Raw genomic sequence first — 19,676 nt, forward strand, 5'->3', positions numbered from 1 at the left:
AGAGCACCAGGCGCTTCCCTGCCCAGCCGCTTGTTATCCGCCTTCGACAGGCCGGTGGCAAAGTGCCCAACCCCCATCATTTCAACCGAGCGGCTTGGTTCACCACGGCACTGGTCCAGCCAAGAAATGCTCTGGTTCCCACCATCCCTGCGCTATGAAAGCAGCTCTTTCACTGGGGAAAGAGCCCCTTGCCAAGCCCATCCTGTTGTCCGTGTTCCCTTCAGGACAGGATTTAGCTCGGTCCCTCGCAGCAGATTGACCTATAACCTCCCTTATCCGTGGAAAGGAAGCTGCACAAAACAAACAGCGGCTTGAAAGCCATCCTAGAGGCTTCAACAGTGAGCAACCCCCAGCCCAGGCATGAGCCCAGGCAACCCCCAGCATGGCCAGAGAGGCCCGCGATTTGCATCTCTGGAGTCGGAGCCATGCAAAGATGCCAGGCATGGAAGAGGCAGGATAGACCAGGACTCTGTCCACAACCCAGCCCTGAAGAGAGGTTCCCTTCCTGCAATACCCCCAGTTCTTGGGAAAGACATAGCCTCCCCAGGACTGGGCCTTGAATCCGGAGACCCAGCAGAGTCAGACTGGGCTCTAGCCCCAGCACAAAAGCCTCCTGCTCCACACTGATGGGCAGGCTCTGATAAGGGAGGCGGGGGGCTGTTGCATAAAAAGCCATTCAGCGCATTCAGTTTTCCTTTGGTTTCCCATGAGAGAAGTGTCAGGCCCAGGCACACGCGCACATCCACCCCCTTGCCCCCCACAACACCTGCACAAGCCAACAAGGTCTCTCAACAGGGACTGCAGGAAACCACCAACCCTTCCCTCCCCTCCCCAACAGAGAGAGAAGCAGCTTGGGGGCCCATCTTGATAAAGGATTCAGTTTAACCCTCCAATGGCAGCTCCCACCAGTGAGCAGAGGGTTAGACAGGAACTGGTGCGGAACCACAACCCCCAACTCTGGGGCTCAGGCTGCTTTCTGTTGGGAAAAATACAAGTAACCCCCCGCTTACCAGACTGGTGTGGTTCAGAGTGGTTAGGCATGCAGCTTGCTGGACAGACACCCCCCAAATAGAGCCCAGCCCCAAGGAGTCTCTAGGGCACTGCATAAGCATGGCCCCGGACTGAGTATTCATCCACCACGTCATCACCCCGTGCCCCAAGAGCCAGGCACGCTGCAAGGAGCAGACAGCTGTGGCTTTGCTCAGGAAAAATAATGCAGCCATAAATGAGGGCAGGGGGTAAAAGTACAGCTGAAATAGAGCAGCAGTCTAAATTCACGAGGGGTTTGCCTCCCAACAGAGACACCAGGCATGGATCCACTGCCATGATGTGCTTTATCTGGAGATCTCAAAGTGCTTCATAGATGCTGAGCCTCGCAGCACACCTGCTGGCTGAGCCAACTGGACCTGCCTACGCTGGGATTGGGGTTTTCGGCATACTGGTGCCAACCTGTAGCATAACCATGCCATGCCGCAGTGAGAACCAAGCCAGCCTCACTAGCGCATGGCTAAGTATCATCCACTGGCACCAGAAGCATGTTTAAGTGCAGCTGCCTAGTATCATTACCAAGGCCTACGATACAGAGCCACAAACAGACCAAGGGCCGTGCTTCGCTGCTATGCTCCGTGACACTTTCAAAAAGCTGCTCGGTTGCCAAATTTCAACAGCAGCCTGTACAAAGCTGATGGCAGATCACACCCCCACCCCCCCCTTTATCCTAAGTAAAAATCTTGCAAGCTACTCTCCCAGCAAAGAGCAAACTGGTTCTTCTTTCCCCTTCCCCACCATGTTTTTCAAGTGCTAATGACTAAGTGGCAGCGAGTCAGAAGATAACCCCAGCAGCAAAGTTGTGTGTAGTCTTTAGAGGAGAAAGGAAATGGGCGGTTTTTAAAGGGGATTATTACTACTTTATTACATTTACCTATTAATTCACTGGAATACTGGCGGATGCCAAAGCACCAGAAACATGCTAAACAGGAAGCAGGAAGGTTTACAAAGTCTCTCTCTCGATTGCTGGATTCCTTGGCATACGAGTAATTGGGGCATAGTCTCTCAAAGGCTTTGGAGTTCGTGCCATTTTACAATGAACCGGGATGGACCGGATAGAGTAACAAGGATAGTAGTTGATGAGAGGAAAAGCTTTTCAATAAAGAAACCACCGGGACTTGTGGCAGAGGTGATATCTTTTATTAGACCAACTAGATTTTTGCAAAACAATTTCTTTAATTGCAAGCTTTTGGGCACAAACACTGACTTATTAATAGTGAGCCTAGACTTGAAAAGAGTGATCATATTAAATGGTTTAATTTAACCATTTATTAAATGGTTTCACGAACATGGCCCAAGTTGGAAGCCCAACATTTTTTCCTACTACAGCTGATAAATGCCAGCTTTAAACTGATTCATCAAGAGTTTCTGCCCAGAAAGCAGTCATTCATAAAACACCTTGAATCTTCCCAGCTTTGGATTCAAATGTCACAAATGAACTGAGTTTAAGTGACCCCTTAAGTCAGGGGAGGGCAATTATTTCGGGTGGAGGGCCGCTTACTGAGTTTTGGCAAGCCATCATGGGCCGCATGACAGGCAGCGGGGGGGAGATAACTATTAATTTTCTAAATTTTTTAGGGGCCCCGTGGGCCGGATAGAATGGCCTGTCAGGCTGCATCCGGCCCGTGGGCCACATTTTGCCCACCCCTGCCTTAAGCCCTAGCCCCCAAGGTAAATTTACTTACACTTGGAAGCAGGGAGTGCCTGAAACAGCAAGCATTTCTGCTTGTCCGGATTGAGCAGCAGTGATGACATAACTAGAAATGAGTTCATACAAGCTGTGGGAGGCTGTTTTGCAAAGCAGCCCTTTAGCCTCTGCTCTCAGTTTTGTTTTTTGGACAATACATTCATTGCCTCCAAGTAGCTGCCATAAGGATATTTTTAAATATGAAATTAAAACTATTTTCCTCCACAGAAATTAGTCACAGTCATAAGTAGCAGCTTTGAGGGACAGAAATAAAACCCATCACGTTGTGGGGAGGTTCTGGGACTCAATTGAGAATTACTAAATTAGAAGCAAAAAAGTTTTTCTTCTGCTCTCTCTATAGACCAAGCCCATGTGACAATAAGTACAAGGCCTTTCTTTAATTAAAAAAAATAAAAAAATCCCCGAGTCCAAATCAAATCTGTTCCTGAAAGGGATGGATGATGTCGGGGGTAAATACAGACACTAACTAGGCTGACTCTCTCAAAGTGGCATCCTCCTTATAAACAAGGTTTAAAAAAAAAAAAAAAAAAGTTTCTCATCTGACCCTGAAAACCACACACATACCCAAACCAGCAATTGCATCTTGCCTGTTGGCTGGGTCACGGATGCAGCACACGGATGGCTGGTGGCCTCGCGTTCCTTGCTCCTCTCTGGACTCAAATTAATCTAGTGAATGTTAAAACCCTGTCCTCATTAACCAGCCCCCTGCAATCCTTTCACATTTCAATATCTTGCCTGCCTACAAAGCAGAACTGATGGGCAAGCATCACATGGCCATAAGCCAGAACACCAGCTTGCTAAGCAGAGCTGTGACAAGAACTGATTTTTCAGTTTGCTGGGTGACCCAAAAGTAATTTCCCTTCTGGGTCAAGCCAAAACCCCACAGCTTTCTGGTTTTCCCCTCCAAGCCAAAAGGCTGAAAAGAAATGGCCTCATGTGGGGGTTCCCCTCCTTCCAGCCCTCCCCCCCCCAGCTTTTTTTTTTTTTTAAATTAGATTGAAGTGAACTTCAAAACTATTGCAAGTTTATTTCAGAGTAAACCATCAGAATTCTCCCTCCCCTCCCTCCCATGAATCCAATAGGAATTCGAAAGCTGCTTTGCTCAACCTAAATAAGTCTTTTCAGCCCAAAAATAAAGTTTTACCAACCCCACCCCCCTCACCATACCACTAAGAGGAGGGGAAAAAAGCAGCTGGGCCCTGAAATTAAAGTTTTAGCATTTAAAACCTGCTGTGTAAAAGCATAAGCCCATTCTTTTTGTGGCTCCTTTGAACTGACAATTGGTGGAGAATATTCCTGTGAAGTTTCCTGGGATGCAAACAATGAATTTGACTGATCAGCACTAACACATTATTTTTTACAGGCACCAGGTGTGCTTGCATGGGGTGGCTGAATAAATATGGTCTTGCCTACATTATAGGACTTGGCACCATTGTCATTCCAGTAATGAAGAGTCCCCATTTCCTGTGCTGCAACAGACCCTAGAAAAAGTCACGCCAGGCACAAGCTATGTATTTATAGAAGGGGGGGATGATTTAAATGTTATAGCTTCCTCAGTGGAAAAATTCCCATAGGCCTCAACACAGAGAAGACACAGCTTTAACACTGATAGTGTCTCTTTAGCAGCTGATGATCTAGTGAATCTTCCAGGAGTGGACAGGTAGAAACCACCTGCTGCAGGCAGGAAGCACGGTACATATGAATATATTGTATTGACTACAACAACTTGAATTAATAGCAAAGCTGTTAAAGGAAGAGGGTTAATAAAGATACGATGTAGCAAACCAGGGGCAAATGCAGGCTTGCCTCTTCTGGAAGAGAGAGAGAGGTCTAGGCTATGGCTTAAAGGCAACGGAGGTTTTAGACATAAGCAGGCACCCGATGTTCTAGTCTCCCTGCAATAATTACAGCTACCCAAGGCAGGGTGGGAGGGAAGAAAGGTCACCAAAAATTGGAAACCTCATACAGAGTTGCAGCTATGGTGAGCTGGACTGGGCCCTTGAATGCATTAGCTCTCGCAGAGCCACGCAAGACAAGAGCGCGTGACATCTCTTTAGGAGGAACCTAGAAGTCACTAGATTACACAACCTGACTAGCCGGAGGGCTGAGCACAGTAGGGTCATGCAAAACAGCCTGATTTCCCACCGAACTGGGACAGCTGGCAGAGAAAGGCAGGGGCTGTCCAGATGGGAAGGAAAGACAGGATCTTTGTCAGTGCCTGCAGGATTCTGTGTGTCCAAAACCACAGCTGTGCCAGGATGAGCACATTGTGGAAATCCCCAGAATAAAATGACCATCCTAAGGCAAAGACCACGTCTGAAGACACGTAGGCCGATCAAGGTCACTGCCTCCCAACTCTCTTCCAAGCAGAGGCTGGGCAGTGGCAGCACCTGAAGAAGGCAGAGAGGGTTGCTCAGAACAGGCCTCAGAATTAAGAGCCCAAAGAGAAAGATGGATTCAAGTCGTTAAGCCGCCAACACAACGGAAGGGAGATCCGACAGCCAACATATTTCCACAGTGCAAGCAGACCAGCGTGAGACCTGCAGATAGTCAGGTTACTGCAAGTTTAAAGCCAAGCCGGCATATCAATCCCAAACTTGTGGCATCTCATCAGCTCGGGAGAACAAAATAAGCTGCAGAAATACAATGGCCTGCTTCATCCCACCACTTGCTTCCCCATAAATGCAAACTCTGAGCAACACATCATGTGTGCCAGTCTCTAGCCGGGTTTCCAGATGCTTCCTGAGTCATTCTGACCAAGTCAGTGGACTTGCGTGGCCGGCCGAAGTGCTGAGTAATGGAACCATTTGTGTCTTTATTAAGCAACCAGGACTTGTAGTAGAGATATCTTTTGTTAGACCAACAGGATTTTTGTAATGGCATTCACGCACAAACCAGCCTTAAAGCAAAGCTGTGCTCCACGGGCTTGGTGCAGCCTGGGGAACCAGCATGGCCCAAGAGCTCTTGCAGCATCCATACAAAGCGAAACCAGGCTTGCAGCAAAGGCAGTTCGACTGCCAGAGCACTTTGCCATCAAGGAAACCCAGCATAAGCATCTGTACCCCTGTCCTGCCACTGTGACATAGGTGGTACCTCCAAATCATACTATTATCCACCTCCTGTTTCTTGCTGGGAATCTCCCTCCTTCAAGCAGGCAGAGCCACATTTAATCAGGTCAGAGAAACCACTACACTTGTGTACTGCCAGCCCCAAATCATGTCTCCACTGTCCAGCCAGCCTTGGTGACAAAAAACCCAAGCTACCAGTGTAATCCAAAATCATCCAGACAAACTTGGGCGGGCAGCCCTGCGCCTCCTCCTCACATGACACGCCAGGCGATACCGGGCGGGTCCCAGCTGCTGTCAAAGGTGTGACTGCAAACAGCACAGGCCAAGGAGTCACGGGGCAGCCCAGCACCTGGGGGAACCCAGGGCCCACACACACCCCTGACGGGTACCCAGGCTCGCCAGCTTAACGCCAGACCCAGCTCGCCTACAAGAGCCGCAGGCCCACCGTCCACGCACCCCAACAAGGCACCCGCATGCTCCGAGGGACTGGGGGGCCCCATCGCCCTGCACTAGCTGGAGGCCCTCGCAGCAGGGGCAACGGGGGTGGGGGGGGGGTCTGAGAATCCCCCCCCCCCCACGTGTTTTATATCAGCATCTGGCTTGAAGGAAGCCCGGAGCCGCGGACACAAGAGGGACCTCCCCGAGGCGGCCGGCGCCGCTCGGAGCTCCACCCGCGCGGGGAGGCGAGGAGCTGCCGGGGGAAGAGCTCCCTTCCCGGGAGCCGTCCGCTCCCCGAGCAGCAGGAAGCGCCGGACCCGCGATCGCTGGAAGTTGGTGAACTTGAGCCCGGGGCGGACGAGGACGCGGGGTGGCCCCGGGCCCCGCCCCAGAGCCTCCCCCAGCCCTGCCCGGTTGCACTGCACCGGCCCCGGGCACCCGCACCCCGGCGGGGCCAGCAGGCAGGGGCGGGGCCACGGGGGGCGGGGCTTGTGCAAGGCTGCAGGTGGAAGCACGTGCGCTGGGGCCGCCCCTCGCAGCCTGGTCCTGTAGGGGCCTGAGCCCCTGTCTGCAGCGGTGCCAACTCCTGATTTTTGGCTTTGTTCTTGAAGTCTCCGCTTCAGGCATGTGGAAAACATAGCTCTTTCTTCTCGCTGTGCGTATGAATATAAATATAGATCAAAGAAAAAACTAAGGTCTTTTTTAGATCAAAGAAAAAACAAAGTTTTTCACGTTCCTGAAGCGGAGACTTTAAGGACAAGGCCAAAAATCATAGGAGTTGGCAATACAATACTGCTGACTGGCCTTGCCCTCCCCTGGCCTGGGGTGCCCAGCTGGGTGCTGGCCCTGTCACCGTGCCGCAGCAAGACCTTGACCCTTTTCCTGCTCTTTCGCTTGGAGACAGGGGGCAAGGCTGCCCGGGGAGCAAGCCCTGGCCTCGCAAGCCTCCCGCAGCATCCCGCGTATCCTGCATATCCGGAAACCCTCGTGACTGAGGGGCTGCACGTTGCAAAGTGCACCCATGGCCTATGGGAAGCCCCGTGCTCCTGGGCCTGGGGAATTTGGAGCGAGGCTGGAGCAGGCGCTGGGGTAGGCCCAGCAGAGATCGCATCAGAGCTCTGATGGCCTGAAGTCTTATTTCCAACAGTAATGTCCAGGAGCCTGTGAAAATGTGGGTAATGAGCTTATCATCTCCCTCACGGGGTGGCAGACAGTGAACCTGAATTGGCTAAGGTTTTCACAGCAAAAAGATGAAGCGGGACAGGTGGCGTGTAAGAGGAAGAATCTGAGGAAATCAGACCCAACTCCACACACACGCGAGATCCCTTCTGCGGTGGCTGTACTTGGCTGTAGGGCAGTGGTTTTCAACCTGTGGTCCACAGACCCCTGGGGGTCCACAGACAATGTCTAAGGGGTCCATGAAAGATGACTATGATCAAAAGTATGTGAATACTCACACTAACAATTCCAAGGGGTCTGCACCTTCATTTGAAATTTTTAGTTTTTTTAGGGGTCTGCAAATGAAGAAAGGTTGAAAACCACAGCTCTAGGCTAGGGATTCAAGAGCTCTCAGCCCCTTCACACACAGTTTCTGTATCTTCCCTCCTCTGTCTTAGTGATTGGCTAAAGTTATTAGCATGCACCTTTTGCAGAGGTGTCCTGGGGAATAACTTGACTGAAGTTACAGGTGTGCCAATAAAAGCGCTAAGCATTATTTTCCTTTACCTCTATCTGGCTTCATCCCTTGCTGCAGAACGACCCAAACAAATTGCTCCTCTGGGGAGGCAGGATTGTAGATGCTTGTTCTAGTGTAGTAGCCAGAGCTGTGTTTGCCTAGTAGGGACAGGCTAGGGCAGGGCTTCTTGGAAAAGCTGCTCATGTCTAGACATGTTCACTGGAACCTAAATGAGAGCAAGGGCTGAGGCACACAAGGTTGCATTTAGGAGTGTATTGCTCTTCAAGATGACACATCTTCCAAAGCCAGTCCCAGACAATGCAGCAGCCAAATTGCCTCTGGAAGAATTATAGGGCAGTTCATATTGGCTGTTGCAAAACTGCCGGAAAGTAGCATGTAATACAGGAATGTAGTAGTAATACTCTGCATGTGGCTCATTGGATTCTTCTATTTTTTCAGTCCTACTCCTAAGGGAGTTCAGTCTCTAAGGGTGAAATACATTTTTAGCAAGAAGCTTTTATTTTCATTGTAGAGCTGGGAGCTTTATCTATCAGGTTCAGTCAGGGTTTTACCTCAGTATTTTGGCTAAGATCATGATTGGTTCCCTGTTGTGCCATATACAAGGAATCATGGATCCCATGAAACACTTTGCTACCTGGTCTTATATTCTGATTTACTTGATTATTATCAGTGCCTTAATACCCCAATCACATTCAGAGTTGCTCAATATAGCCATGATCCATATAGCCATAGTAAAGCCATGATCCCTAAGACCATGGGTGAAGATTGGAAGGAGTCTTCTAGGCCATCAAGCCCAGTCCCCTGCGTTCATAGGTAACCCTTTACCTAAGGATTCCCCCAAATCATCATTTTAATCCCTCACACTCAGCTACAAGGCAGAAAGCCAGAAACATCAGGAGCATAGGTAAAAACAGGGGAGACAAGGGTACTGCTAATGCCCTGCCACTGCAGTGATAAGCAAGTCAATGGTTAATCCATGCTACTTACCTTTTATTCCAGATCAAAGTATCTCCTGTTACTGTTGTAGCAAAACCGTGTGTCAATAAAGAAGATGAGATGTGTCAATTAGTTCAAAGCTGCAGCTTCTCTTCGCTATTTTAAACATAAAAAATGAAAATATTTAATTGATTATGCTATGGCATGCCATACTGCATGTCATCCATTACTGTATACTTCAAATGTAATAGAAATTAAAGCAAGATTCACTGTACTATTTTAAAATCCTAACACAACTTTTTTTTTTTCCTTTTTTGGAAATTGAGTTTTTTGAAATTGTTTCATGAAAAATCACATATTTGCTTTCATTCTAATTCAAAACAAAAGCCAGTTTGGAAATATTTAAATTCCCAGCAAAATGGCAAATCTGAGTTTTTACCAGTTCTACATGTGAGCTTCATTCAGTCCAAGTCTGAACACCGTTTTTGTCAGATCCAAACAAAGGTCTACATGCAATGTGATGGTCCGTATTCAGGAGTGTGGGTATCCACAGAACAAATGAAGGAACCTCCCAGCCCACCTCCTTCCCAAGCCTTTGGATCTAGTGGCCCATGGAGAAATGAACCCCCTTTCACACTTGTCTGCGGTTACTCTGCTGCAGTTATGCTGGCCAGTTTTCCTGTGTAGGCAAGACCTTAGCTTCCCTCTATGCTGCAACTACAGCTGAGCTGGGGGTGAGGGTGGGAGGATTGGCTACAACTTGTCAAAAAGCCATAGTATAGGTAGGGCCTAATGTAATCATATCACTGTCTAAGTCTTTGGCCTTGCTACAAGACCACAGTTATGTTTCTTTTTGATATCTTGCCTTCTGACTGACTCCACACTAACACAGTTAATTACTTTAACTACAGTGAAGCCATGGTTTCAGCTCTGCCACATCCCAGGTCAAAGCTGGGATGGGGGGTATGGGCAAGTTTCTCTTTCTATGACTGAATGTGGACCTCATCCTCTTTCTGTGGGCACTAATTGTCCATGGAGTTGTGGGGAGCCTGAGGAAGGGATGGGTTATGGAGTAGCTTCTACAGTGCAGTCCCGCTGGAAACACCTAGGGCAAGCCACCGTCTGCATGGGAAAGCTTACAGCCTAAACAGACAAAGGGACAAGAAGCAAAGTGGCTTGCCCTGGGCTACACAACTAGTCGGTGGCAGTCAGGAATAATACACACCTGTGTCCTGAGTCCCAACCCAATGCCCCTTGCACTGCACCAGTCTAAAATGGGAGGTGAGTTGCACAAACCAACAAACTAACATTGATTAGCAAATGCAGCGTGTTGCCTTTGTGGTACATGTGTCCAAGGGCTGGACAGACTGGTGAGCCTCATAACTGGAGATGGGGGGAGATAAGGGCCTTCCACATAAAGAATAAACAGAAAGAAAGAAACCACTTGGGGATAAACAGAATCAGGGCTCCCTACATCAAAGGCTTATTCTCATCTCTCGCCTCTTCCACAGAAATATCCAGATCTAGGGAGCTCCCCAGAAACGTGCTCTGAAGATCTAAGATGTTCCTCCATTGTTTATGCTGCCTGCACACTCTGCAGTTGGTGTGACCCACCTGTAGCAAACTCAGCGTGAAGTGATAAAACATAGGCAAGAGATGCCAGGTAATTCAGACTGACTTCCTGGAGTGAAGGGAGGGAGGGGAAAATGGCTTTAGGGCTCTATCTGCTCCCTTGGAAGTCTTGTTTCTAGTAGCTGGGAAGAGCTGTACTGTTGTCTTGCTGCTCTGTGCGACTGGTCAGTGAAATCCTACTGCTGGTTGCACCATGGTTTAAGGAGGTTTTTATAGAGATGCCTCTCCATCGGAAAGCACGCATGAGCTCACGTACCGTTCCAGTTGGAGGTCATCCATTTACTATATAATCATCAGCCACTCCAGGCAGAGCTGGAGGATGGGAAGCAAAGAGTGTGCAAGTCAAAACTATGGACCTCAGCCGCACAGGTTACTTATGAACCCTTTCCAGGCTCAGGCATGTTTAAAGCCTGTAGCTGGAGCCAATGCTTCTTCAAACAGCTGCTTAGGTTGATAAGGCCAAGGAAGACCTTTTGTGGTGATGTCCAGCAGCCCGACCCAGGTACCGGGAAAGCACAGGAAAGGCTATTTCCAGGATCTGAGGAAGCCCTAGGACTGGTAGCAGTTGTCAGTAAGGAGACATGAAGCAACCAACCAGAAGGCTGGTGAGTGGTGTAATCATGTGGCATTAGCGTGACTGTCACATCACTGCTCTGTCATGGCAGATGCCCCTATTAGTGCATCAGTGCAGTTAAATGGCAGATCCATTAAGTGTCACCTGGGCTGCAGGCCGAAGTATGACTGCCTTCATCAAAATATGGAAGCTGGCAAAACAAACGAATCCATACTTGTATACAGTCGGTCTCAATGCAAGATCAAAGTAAGCGTCTCACTTGATTGCCCACCAGCTAAATGGCTAGTGGCGCTCATTGCCACTAGATGCCATGGATGACATTAACATGAATAATTATGTCCACTAGCTAGGATCAGAGCCCTCATGCTTCAAGATAAAAGCCAACCACTAACTATTTGGGTTTAAAGAAAAATGGTCCATATAGGCAGGTTGCTAAATAGCTTTCCACTCTAAGGTGTTTCCATCTAGCACTTCCACATCCAGAATTAGCCAAGACTGGAGTCAGGATACTGGACAAGACAGACTGTTGTCCTGATTCAGGGTCCCTTTCTGGTGGACAATTTAGGGATGTGACATCAAATCCATCATTACCCCATGCTTACCCTGCTTGTTGCATCTTTGCATGAGGTTTCTGTATAGTGATGCCCTTGGCATAACGCAGAACCTTTTTTAGCCTTCCCCTTGCTGCAGCTGGCACTCAGGGTAAGAACATGTCCTGTGAAGAAGGATCATCTCCGTGTCAGCAGCATTGCATCAGGCTGGTGCTGCTTTGAGCAGGGGGTTGGACTAGGCCCCTTCCAACCCTAATTTTCTATGATTCTCTAAATGGGTGAAAGAGCTTTACCCTTCCCTGTTTCCAAATGTTTCTAAGATACTCAGTCCCTCTTCCTGTGTAGGTTGGACATAAATGCTAGGACCACTTCAAAGTTTTCAGGATATCTGAAAGTGATTCATCCATGTACACCATAGGTGCTCAGATACTATGCTGCTGAGTAAAGCATAATAACAGATAAATTGGGGCCCGTGTGGGCTGTGGCTGGCAAAAGAAAATAATTAGAGGTGAGAGAGAGGTAGATAAATGCCTTTTCCTGGACTCCTACAATCTAATTATGTGCTAGTTTCTCCATCTAGTGGGAGCATGAAACACTGCAGCTCATGCATGACCATGCACATAGACACTAGAACCATGTGAGTAGACAAGATCAAATCTAATCAACTCTTTGAGCTTAAAAAGAGTGGTTCCTGCCAGTGACAACATGGAGATGTAAATAGTGGCGAGGAGGAAGCGGGGGGTCACTAGTTTCTGGATGCTTGAATTCTGGTACATGCACAGAAGCACTTACACCTCTGGTAACCATCCCTCTAAATTTGTAATCAGGTTTCAACTTTTGTTCTGTGGACTGAATCCACAACATACATATTCATGCACGATGGGGACAGATTTCCTGTCCTCCTGGATTATAAGGGTCATTGTTTTGGCCCACATTGTAAGACCTCAGTAAATATATATAAGGAGCACAGATCAGAGAGGCCTTGTGGGAAGAACATGGACCTAGAAGGCAGGAAGTCTGGAATCCCAATCCCAGGGCAGCCAGAGGTTCAGAACTGGGTGCCCCGAGTTGCTTGATTGCTTTTTGGTCCCACAACGTTCCACAGTAGCTGGGCATCCCCAGTACCTCAGAAGTAGGATGTGACCACGTGGACATCTCAGTTAGTGAGCACATTGAAAACTGAGGACCACAGTGCCCATATTACAAGCTTTAGAGCAGGGGTGTTGAACATCTGGCCCTGCAGGGGTTAACTCTGCCATTGCTAGCTCTTCCACTGAAATCCAGAAGGGCATTAATGCTGCCACTGCTCACCCTGCTGATGGAGGAGAGTCTGAATCCAGCCTGCAAGGAGCTCCATGGTCCAGATCCAGCCTGCAAGGCTAAATGAATTTGACGCCCTGCTTTAGAGTCTAAATTGGTCTGGGCCAGGCACGCCATTGACAAAGTGCTGTTGTAACAACATCGTTGTTTTATAGCAATCCTGGGACTTTCATCCTGAGGGCTTCTTCAAACAGTTAAACAGAGTGACTGGAGCTTCTGACATTTAGAATAAATGGAAAATAGAATAATTGAAAATTAGTGTTTGAAGGGACCTCAGGAGGTCACATCTAGTCCAACCCCCTGCTCAAAGTAGGACCAGCCCCAACGATCTCATCCCAGCAAGGGCTTTGTCTAGCTGGGGCTTAAAAACCTCCAAGGATGAAGAGGCCACCACCTTTCTGGGTAACCTGTTCCAGTGTTTAACTACCCTGCTAGTAAGAAAGTTTTCCCTAATATCTAACCTAAACTTCCCTTGCTGCAACTTGAGACAATTGTTCCTTGCTGTGTTGTCTGCCACCACTGAGAACAGTTTAGCTCCATCCTCTTGAAACCAACCTTCAGGTAGTTGAAGGCAACTATTAAATCCCCTCTCCGTCTTTTCTTCTCCAAACTAAATAAGCCCAGTTCCCTCAGCCTCTCCTCATAAGTCACGCGCTCCACTTTTCCTGGAGCATCCCAGTGTGGCTGAATTGACAAGACATGGTATTTGGCAGGAGTCACAACTGCAGTATTGACCTCAGAATGGAGTGGGATGGACATGACTGTAAATGAGAAAACATCTACAGCAGCATTTCTCAATCAGAGTGTCGTAATACCCTGGGGACCCTTGAGATCCTTTCAAGGATGTCACAGGATGCTATGCAATGTTAGCACTGTTGGGTGTCCAAACAAGATTCACAAAATAGCTGGAGATTTCAAACAGGAATCCATAGTGCTCTGACCCGTTGTGGTCTTTCTGAGTTCCTTGCAACAGAAGAATTGTTCTATCATTTCTCTGTAGTCAACAAATGAGGAAAAGCGAAGAGCTGGCATTTTCCAAAGGGTGCCTTGAGTCTAAAAACGTCGATAAATACCTATCTACAACATTAGAGTTACTTCTGGCTTTATTAGGTTTCCGTCTCCTCTTCTCATCCCATTAAAGTCATTTTTGCTATTTAAAAGAATATGGTTCGTTTTTTTGGCTCTGAAGATAAAACCTTCAGCTTCATGCTGGATCCACTGCAAAAATGCAGAAGCTGCTTAAGGAAGTCCAGGAGCAATACATAACAAACTGGGACAGGGAGGGAAGAATACTGTTTCCAATTATCTGGTTCCTCCTGGGATTTTGCTTCTGTTCCCATGTAATATCAATAACATTTTCCATAGCTGCAGTACTGCAGATCAAGGGAAGTGATTATTCCCCTCTATTCAGCACTGGTGAAGCCACATCTGCAGTACTGTTTCCAGTTTTGCCTCCCCACTACAGAAAAGATGTAGACAAAATAGGGAGAGTCCAGTGAAGGGCAAGGAAAATGGTTCGGGGGCTGGGGCACATGGATTATGAGGAGAGGCTGAGGGAACTGGGCTTATTTAGGCTGAAGACAAGAAGACTCAGTGGGGATTTAATAGCAACCTTTGACTACCTGAAGGGTGGTTACAAAGAGGATGGAGCTAAACTTTTCTCAGTTGTGACAGATAACAGAATAAGGATCAATGGTCTCAAGTTGCAGCAAGGGAAGTTTAAGTTAGATATGAGGAAAAACTTTCTCACTAGGAGAATAGTAAAGCACTGGAACAGGTTACCCAAAGAAGTTATAGAATCGCCATCCTTGGAGGTTTTTAAGACCTGAGTAGACAAAGCCTTGGCTGGGGTAACCTAGTTGGGGCTGGTCCTGTTTTGGGCAGGGGGTTGGCCTCTGTGACCTCCTGAGGTCCCTTCCAACCCTCATTTTCTATGATTCGATATTCCTGGTGTTAATACACATGGGATACCTTCTAGTTTTGCCAGTGTTTCTCGTCTTGTACAGCAGGGGGAAGCCTGAGATTACTTTGGTTTTTTCATAGTCAGGTGGTCCGTGCTGTTTTCAGAGCTGAACAGGACATCTGAGACCTACCTCTAAAGTCTTATACACCAGCACTACTATTGCTGCTGTAACACCTAGAAGCCCAGGCCATGAACCATGACCCCCCATGCTACAGATGCCTACCTATACAGTCCATGGCAAGGATGTCAGTTGCTATAAAAATCCACCTTACCCTCTTTTCACCAAAAATGCCTTGTCATCCCAAAGGACATAGCGGCAACCAGAGATGGAACAAGCCCCTGTTTGGGGGCTTCTCTACTTAGAAGCAGACAGGCATAGTACCTGGCGGTTCTCTCCAAAACAGGCACAGCCCATCCTTCCCTGCTGGCTTCCAGGTGATAGGTGGATAGATCTATCAATCCAGTCTCATTTGAGTGCAAGTCCCACCCTGAAACCTAGCTATTTTCTCTAGCTGCTCAACTTTGGGGCAAAGCATCTACACCTGAAGACAGGAGAGCGATCCAGGCTGACCTGGACAGGCTCAGCAAATGGGCGGATGAGAACCTGATGGTGTTTAACACTGAAAAATGCAAGGTTCTCCACCTTGGGAGGAAAAACCTGCAGCATCCTTATAGGCTCGGCAGTGCTACGCTGGCTAGTACTATGGAAGAAAGGGACTTGGGGGTCATAACTGACCACAAGATGAACATGAGCCTGCAATGTGATGCTGCGGCTAGTAAAGCAACCAAAACGCTGGCTTGCATCCATAGATGCTTCTCAAGCAAATCCTGGGACGTCATTCTCCCGTTGTACTCGGCCTCGGTGAGGCCACAGCTGGAGTACTGCATCCAGTTTTGGGCCCCACAATTCAAAAAAGATGTGGAGAAGCTTGAGAGAGTCCAGAGAAGAGCCACACGCATGATCAGAGGTCAGGAAAACAGACCTTACGATGACAGGCTGAGATCTATGAGGCTTTTTATCCTGGAAAAGCGCAGGCTCAGGGGTGATCTGGTGGCCACCTATAAGTTTATCAGGGGTGACCATCAGTATCTGGGGGAACGTTTGTTCACCAGAGCGCCCCAAGGGATGACGAGGTCGAACGGTTATAAACTACTGCAAGATCGTTTCAGGCTGGACATAAGGAAGAATTTCTTTACTGTCCGAGCCCCCAAGGTCTGGAACAGCCTGCCACCGGAGGTGGTTCAAGCACCTACTCTGAACACCTTCAAGAGTAAATTGGATGCTTATCTTGCTGGGATCCTATGACCCCAGCTGATTTCCTGCCCTTCGGGTGGGGGGTTGGACTCAATGAGCTTCCCAGGTCCCTTCCAGCCCAAATGTCTATGAAATCTATGAAACCTTTGCTAACAGATGGGTTTCTCACAGCACCCTAAAACTGGGAAACCTCTTGTTCACTTTGAACCCCTAGGGAAGGAAATCAGTTTGGGAAGCTCCACTGAGAAGCCCCTGCCTCCATTGTTTGGGTTCAATGTGGAGCCCATTAGCCATATCATCCTCGATGAGCACCACAGTGTTCATAAAACACCTCGGGGCCTTGGCAAGAAGGTCCTTCATCATCCTGGAGCAGCACTTGGCATCGCTACCCACAGATATCCCTCGGGAACAATTAGATTGACCCCTCCCAACTGGTTCTATGGCAATACAACATTAAAAATCATGTTGGCTGGTGGGGCCTTTTTTTGTTTTATTGCTTCCCCAAAGAATAAACAGTCACAAGGACTCTGGGATTATGTAGTTAAACAGAAAGAGCTAGGGGCTGGGAGGCAGCACGCTCCCTTTGGCATGCTCCCTTTGCAGGATGATCGTTTAGATTTCCGGATTTCTATTCCCATATAAAAGATTGCCCGGTGAGACAGCCAGGCTATAAATAGACTCCCCCAGGCCTGGACGTAGGAGGCTGCACTGTCCCCACAGACCCAGTCATAAAACCTGGAGGCATGTTCTCAGGGTCAGGAGGAAGAAGGATATAGACTCAGAGGAGAAGCGAGGGGAGGGGGCTGCTTGTCTGAGAAGAAACCCTGGCCAGACTCCCTCCATCCCAGGCCAGTCAGGAGTATATGCTCTCAAGCTATAAATATGACAGCAGAAACAGCAGATGCTTCCCATCATCTTGGATGGGAAACAAGGGAAATGTAAAACGCTGTAAGAAGGAGATTGAGGGTAGAGTTTAGGACCGGGTGGTCAAGGGGTGGAAAGCCTTCTCCAAAACAGTTCCTCTTCCAAGATGCAGAGGGACCTATTTTTTCCTCAAGTGAAGGGTTTCTGGTAGTCCAGGTGGTCTGAAAGCTGTCACGGTGCAAGGGAATCCCAGCGCGAGACTCCAAGCCAGTCCTGGGTGCCAGCATTGGCAGAGGCTGGAAGAGCAGAGGAGGTAGCAGGCTGTGGCCTCAGACAGAACAGGGGCCTCCCTTCTGTTGCTCTGTCTCTCACCCTCTGGCTGCACTGGAAGCAGCACTGATGACTTCTGGTGGTCTCTGGTGGAAATGTCAAGTGGTGATGGGCTTGGGCCTGTCCAAGGTGGGTAAAAGTGGATATGAGGTGTTCTGTGGGGCTCTGGAGAGAGCTCAGAGGAATTCCCCCCAGGTGGAAATAGCCTCCCAGTGTTCCCAGGAAACCCTGTTTTCTAACGGGCGTTGATCTCATGTGTTTGCATCATAAATTCATGTTAGGGCCCAACCCAGGAAGAATCATTGTGTTGCAATACTGCCCTGCGCTCAGGCAACGTTTTGATACACTGGCCCACTGCTGCATTGCAACCTGGTGGTGCACCGACCAAATGTGATAGTCTGTCAGAAGGTTTCTCCATTGCATCACAACCAGCCACGGTGTTATGGTGATGCAATGATTACAGCTCGGCGGGGATCCAGAACATCCCACCAGCGAATTCACAAAGGCACAGAAGCAATGGCCTGTGAGAAGCCGCTTTCCCCCGTCATTATTTATTTCACATTCCCAGCAACTACTTATGCAGAACCTGACCTTGTATGTACCAGACAGTGCAGCCAGCTGGCGTCTCTCCCCAAATCCCTGGGATACCTCAGCCGGGGAGAACGCACACATCCACATGTGTTCTGGGGTTAGGTACTGGTAAGGCCTGCTCTTGTAAGAGCGCTAGGGAAGAGAGTTCATGCAATAGAGCTGTTGTTGACTTCATGGTCTCCTTGTACACAAGAGAGATCCTAGAGAACAGTGTTTCCTCTAGATCAGTCCCAGGAATGTTTCCCATGTCAGCCAACCCTAGGAGAGCTACCCACAGGCTTTGGAGATGCTCCCTCTGTCCTGGTAGTGAGCCAGTCTCTCAGATGTCTTATGTTCCAAGAGTGTTCCAGTCAGCAGAGCTCCAGACTACATTTATTCGTAGCACAGTAGCTGAACAAGAGACCAAACATTGCTGTCTCCCAGCCGGAGAGCCAAGCCATCTCCACCAGAGAGAGGGGGACCTGTTTCTGCAGTTACAGAGTACAGGAGTTGCACTGTGGGTGCCCCTATCTCCCTGTGCAGGGAGATCCTATACCCAGCCCTCTGAAGCCATTCTTGCAGCTGATCTGCCCCCAATCTGCCTTGTAGATCTACAGACCTGGAGCTGGTCTTGCTAGGTGCCATTTGACTCCCTGAGTCCTTTGCATCAATGGAGAAGGCTCAATATTCTCCTGCTCTGATGGACAGGAGAAGGTCCAAAGCCACAATCCTGGACTGGAACGTGCTCCAGTCTTGAGGCCCATCGATCAGTGTTGTCCAGGAACTCCATCTCTCTTGTATGCACTTTTCTGCTTTTCTTTTCTACCCAGAGCATAAGAATTGGTTTGAAACATGTCTGGTTTTTCATACTGTGTGGAGGATTCAGAAGAGACCCAGGTGGTTGACATGCATGTTGCAAAGAACAGATCCTTCATATCAACACCCCCAACTATACTGTCAATTTATTTTTTAACCACGAGCCATGCTGTGGCTTCCCCTTGTGTGAAGTGCAAAGGTGACAGCTAAGATGTCTGAAGGTACGTGTGCATTATTATGTCTCACTGGCGTAAGAATTAGTTACCAGTTGCACAACGCTTGGAACATGCCATGTACTAAGCAGTGGGATGAAATCAGTGGAGCTACATTCTCTTACCCCCACTCTGAATTTGGCTCACAGGGTTGGAAAAAGCAAGATTGAGAGAGAGAGAGAGAGAGAGAGAGAGACAGCAAGCGAGCCTGGGCTGGGAGAGGAAATTTGTGTAAATAACATGCACCGTACCTGCGCGCTTCGGCAGTTCATTTCCCTGCTGCCTTTCCTCAAATGAAAAATCTAATTTTGCCTGACAGATGGCTGTAGGTAAACATTGTAATCAAGGTGCTAATGAAAATGCTTTGTGGCACTCAGAGCTTTTTAGACATCAAAGTCAGACAAGCGTGCACAGAAAGGCTGCGGACACTTTCTGGAATGCATAAATGTGTGCCCGAATCGCTGCCCTGCCAAGGAAGAGAGACAGTGATCAGCATCGTGCCTCTGAGATGATGATGAGCAGAAATCCCCAGTCAGTGGAAATTGCAGCATGGCCGGGATGGGACCATGTAATGAAGTCTGGCTCCACTAAGAACGCGTCTTCCACCTCGCTGCTGTGGTCTGACACATTCCCAAGAGCCTCTCCCCACCCCATCAACTTAGGGCTGGTGTTTGGTGTCTAGCGTGTTCTCCTCTT

At 48.5% G+C, this 19,676-nt stretch overlaps 1 protein-coding gene across 1 annotated transcript in view; it reads right to left on the bottom strand.

The window, feature by feature from the left end:
• RHBDF2 (rhomboid 5 homolog 2) overlaps positions 1-9,003 on the bottom strand; it is a 64,547-nt gene extending 55,544 nt beyond the window's left edge. The window contains exon 1 of the mRNA XM_006018310.2: positions 8,945-9,003. The gene's annotated coding sequence lies outside the window, so the exon portion shown is untranslated. The remainder of the gene's footprint in view (positions 1-8,944) is intronic.
• Between the last annotated feature and the right edge of the window lie 10,673 nt (positions 9,004-19,676).

The sequence above is a fragment of the Alligator sinensis genome, unplaced genomic scaffold (assembly GCF_000455745.1).
Source record: "Alligator sinensis unplaced genomic scaffold, ASM45574v1 scaffold400_1, whole genome shotgun sequence".
Taxonomy (NCBI): domain Eukaryota; kingdom Metazoa; phylum Chordata; order Crocodylia; family Alligatoridae; genus Alligator; species Alligator sinensis.